Genomic DNA, 4,874 nt, shown 5'->3' with positions numbered 1-4,874 from the left:
CTGGTCCCTCTGTGCCACCCCCCCCCCCCCCCCCCAACCTTTTATCATACCAGTGAATAATGCTTAGCTTAATTCTATTAAGGAGTCTGGGTTTCGAATTAAAAAAAAAAAAGAAGAGTCTGGGGACGATGTTGGTGGAGCAAGGAGGCTTGCTCTCTGGCATCATAGGACCATAGTTCCCAAGATTGACCTCACCAGACCCGAAGGTCCCGAGACTCTGAGGGCAGAACAAGTCCAGGGGCCTGATTATCACCTCTCATCCTGCCCCACATTCCTTCTTGCCTGGGCCTGTAAGACACACCCATGGGTGAGGTTTTCTTTGGGCAGTAGGCATTTCCTGCCCTCGGGGCCTGCCACTCTCAGGGCTGGGAAAATTACTTTCCTGGCAGGGATTCAAAGTTTCTACCAGTCAGATGAGGCTCCTCATGTCCCTATGGGTCACATGGTGCTGGGTCCCTGGTACAGATGGAAAAACAAGACAAATCCCCAAGGCAAGCTTCCTTATGTGCAGGGCGTTTAGCACGCCTGACTCCCCTTTGAGTGTGCTCAGTGTGGGTCCTTGCCTCTCCTGGAGGAGGGGACCGTGTAAGAAAAGGCGTGGGGAAAAAAGAGCCTTGTTCAATCATTTCCCAGGTAATAGGGAGCCATAGAGGGTTAAGGGGCAAAGAAACAGTATGACTGCAGCTGTTCATTTATTCACTCCTGGGTAGTTCCACTGGTGCTGGGCCAGTGGCAAGGACTGATTAGTAATGATGAGTTAGACATCCTTTGCCCTCTAGGGGTGTGTGGGCAGTGTGTGGGCAGAGTCAAGTATACAAATAAATTCAACGTAGGGTGATAGAAGGCAGTTGGGCATCGAGTAGACTCCCACCTCTTGTTGCCACCCCCACTGCAGCCACACTGGTCCAAGCTGCCGTCTGCTCGCACCCTGGACACCTACCTGGTCTCCCTACGTCGGCCTGGGCCCCCTGCAGTCTATCCTCAGCCCCGCAGCCAGAGGGGTCTTCTGCTGAAAACCCAACATTGGTCTCCATCTCGCTCTGTGTACCAAGTCCTCACAAGGACGACCCACACGGTTCGTAATAGATTCTATGTGTGGATGCCCATCCTCTCTCAGATTTTTAAATTTCTGCCAGTGAAATGGGTGCAAAATGATATCTCACTGTGACTTTAATTTGCATTTTCTTGATCACTGCTGATGTTGAAACATCTCTTCATATGTTTGTTGCCATATGTGTTTCTTTTTCTGAAAAATGCCTGTCTATATCTTGTGCTCATTAAAAACAAAAAAAACCCTGAAGTCCATACTTTATTCAAATTTCCTTAATTTTTACCTAAGTTCCTTTTTCTGTTCCAGGGAAGATACCACATTGCATCTAACCAGCAATAAGCCCTTAGATGTTGACCTTGACCACCTGGCCAAGGTAGTATTAGGTGTCTCCACAGTAAGGTTATTCTTTTTTGCCCCCACCTCTGTGCTTCACTCTTTGTTGTCGTTGTTTTTTCTTTTAAAGAATTTTTATTTATTTATTTGTTTGACAGAGAGCAGAAGCAGGTGGAGTAGCAGGTAGAGGAAGAGAGAGAAGCAGGCTTCCCACCGAGCAGGGAGCCCAATGCGGGGCTCGAACCCAGGACCCTGGGATCATGACCTGAGCCGAAGGTAGACGCTTAAACAACTGAACCACCCAGGCGCCCCTGTGCTTCACTCTTTGGAAGGAAGTCACTTGGTACTTCCACACTTACGGAATGGGAAGTTACGCTCCTCAAGGGCAAGTATCCACATAGATTATTTGGAATTCCACACAGGAGATTTGTATCTTTTCTACTTACTTGTTTGCTCAATGACTCATTTATATCAGCATGGGTTCATAGATATTTACTTTATACTTTATTTATTTTGTTGCTCAAATTATTCCAGCTCTGGCCACTGACAGCTCTTTCAAGTTGGCTCCTGGGTCCTTTTGACATACCCCTATCATTGTGGGTTTTCTTTTTTTTTTTTTTTTTTACCTCTTCATTACTTTCCATTTGTGCCCATTTTTCCATGGGTTATTTGTATCCTCCTTATGTCACGGGTATTCATTACACACTCCTGAAATTCATCCTTTGTCTGAGTCTTTTGGTGGGCAAACATTCTTACTTTTCGTTAAACTTATTAAATTTTATTATATAATCAGTGCTTTTGTGGCTCGTTTAGGAAATCTTTTGCTACTGTGAAGTCTAAAAGATATTTGAATGCCTAAAAATATCTAAAATATATCTTCTAAAGTTTTGTTTTTAAATTGAAGTCCTTCATCCATCTGGAATAGGATTTCCGTATATAGTGTTGAGTCAAGGATCCAATTTCATCTTTTTCCTGGTGAGTAATCAGGTCCATTTATTGCATGTTCCTTCTTTTCCCCACTGACCTGACTTGCCACTTTTGTTAAGTACCAATGTTCCATAGATGTGTGATCTGTTTCTGAGCTTTCTCTCTGTCTCTTTTTTAAAAAGATTTTAATTCATTTATTTGACAGAGAGAGAGAGAGAGAGAGAGAGCACAAGCAGGGGGAGTGGCAGGCTGAGCAGAGAGCCAGGACCCCGGAATCATGACCTGAGCCGAAGGCAGACACTTAACCAAATGACCACCCAGGCGCCCCTGACCTCTCTCTTTTTTTATAAAAATGATTTCATTTTTAAGTAATCTCTACACCCAACATGGGGCTTGAACGCAAACCCCGAGATCAAGAGTTGCATGCTCTCCTGACTGAGACAGCCAGGCGCCCCTCTTTTCTAAAACTTTATAATAAGCCCTGACGTCTCCCCATGCCTCTATTTCCAAGCCCCTGCTGTTCTTCAGAAATACCCTGCCTATCCCTGGTTCTTCGCTTTTCCATATACATTTTAGAATCACCTTATTATAGTTCTATGGAAAAATTCCTGTAGATCCTGATCAGAATTGCTTTGAATCTACAGATCAGTTTGGGGGAAGCAGATTTTTTTCCCTCCTCAAACAGCAGAAATTTATTTTCTTACAGTTCTGGAGGCCAGAAGTTTGAGATCAGGGTGCCAGCACGATAGGGTTCTGGTGAGAGCCGGCGTCCTGGCTTGCAGACAGCTGCCTTCTTGCTGTGTCCTCACATGGCAGAGAAAGAGCAAAAGCAGACATCTTTAGATTATTAAACCTTCCTATCACAAAATGCTATAACTTCAGGAAAATACTGGTAAATGTTTAATGACCAGTTCTCCGGGGGGGGAATACGCATTCATACACATGAATACATACATTTATTATAAATGTTAATGATATAAAGGATATGTAGCACACAATTTAGAAAAAAATAATAAAATATACAATACTCTTTATCGTACTCTGTATTGTCCATATAGTATTGATTTTCACAGAACGCTTTCACTGATTTTTGCTGACCACTTGTATCTGCCGCCATAGGATGGTTTGCAATTGATGAGTAAATATAGTTCTCAATATAAATGCAGATTCATTTTTTTTTGTTTTCATTAATGAGTAAGATGAAAGCCACACATGATTTCTGTTGCATACCCTTCTTTTTCTTCTTCTTTTTTTTTTTAAAAAACAACCTTTTATTTTTTATTTTTTTAAGATTGTATTTATTTATTTATTTGACAGAGAGAGACACAGCGAGAGAGGAAACACAAGCAGGGGGAGTGGGAGAGGGAGAAGCAGGCTTCCCGCCACTGAGCAGGGAGCCTGATGCGGGGCTTGATCCCAGGACCCTGGGATCACGACCTGAACCGAAGGCAAACGCTTGATGACTGAGCCACCCGGGCGCCCCCAAAAAACAACCTTTAAAAATGCAGAATCGAGGGGGCCCAGGTGGCTCAGTCGTTAAGTGTCTGCCTTTGGCTCAGGTCATGATCCCAGGGGCCTGGGATTGAGTCCCGCATCGGGCTTCCTGCTCAGCGGGGAGCCTGCTTCTCCCTCTGCCTGTCTCTGTCTCTTCTGAATAAATAAATAAAATCTTAAAAAAAAAAAAATGCAGAATCGGGCGCCTGGGTGGCTCAGTTGGTTCAGCGACTGCCTTCGACACAGGTCATGATCCTGGAGCCTCGGGATCGAGTCCCGCATCGGGCTCCCTGCTCAGCGGGGAGTCTGCTCCCTCTGACCCTCTCCCCTCTCATGCTCTCTCTCTATCTCATTCTCTCTCTCAAATAAATAAATAAAAAATCTTTAAAAAAATAAAATAAAAATGCAGAATCATTCTTAGGGCACTCAAAGACAAACTTTGGTTCAATTTGACTCACTGGTCATAACTGACCCTTGGTTTATATTCTTGAGATCGTTTTTATCTATTGTATCTGGTGAAGATACTATACAATGGTGTATTACTGTGCCGCTCTTCCCAACTCTGAGTTCAGTGACATCACATGGGTGGCTAGAAATTGGGCAGTGTTTACACTGCCTAAATTGGCAAACACTGAAAACCAAGGCTTGATTGATTATTTGTTGATTGTCTAGACTAAAAGGTGATGCAGTTAATGTTGATAATGCAGATCAAACCTAAAATGCGTAGCCATCCCATTATGAGTAGCATAAAGAATTGAGGGAGGGCGCTTGGGTGGCTCAGATGGTTGAGCGTCTGCCTTCGGCTCAGGTCATGATCCCAGGGTCCTGGGATCGAGTCCCGCATCAGGCTCCCTGCTCCTTGGGAGCCTGCTTCTCCCTCTGCCTCTCTCTCTCTCTGTCTCTCATGAATAAATAAATAAAATCTTAAAAAAAAAAAAGAATTGAGGGAAAAGAATCTTCATTAAAGCAATCACTCATATTATTTTAATGAACAAGGAAATTTGCAGCATACACCTTCTGATACTGGGACCCTCATCTCCCAGTGCAGGGTGGCCATGCCTGGCATCAA

This window comes from Callorhinus ursinus, unplaced genomic scaffold (genome assembly GCF_003265705.2).
Source record: "Callorhinus ursinus isolate GAN/ISIS: 27379988/994484 unplaced genomic scaffold, GSC_fseal_2.0 scaffold37, whole genome shotgun sequence".
Lineage (NCBI taxonomy): Eukaryota > Metazoa > Chordata > Mammalia > Carnivora > Otariidae > Callorhinus > Callorhinus ursinus.
Note: the sequence above shows the minus strand (reverse complement) of the source record.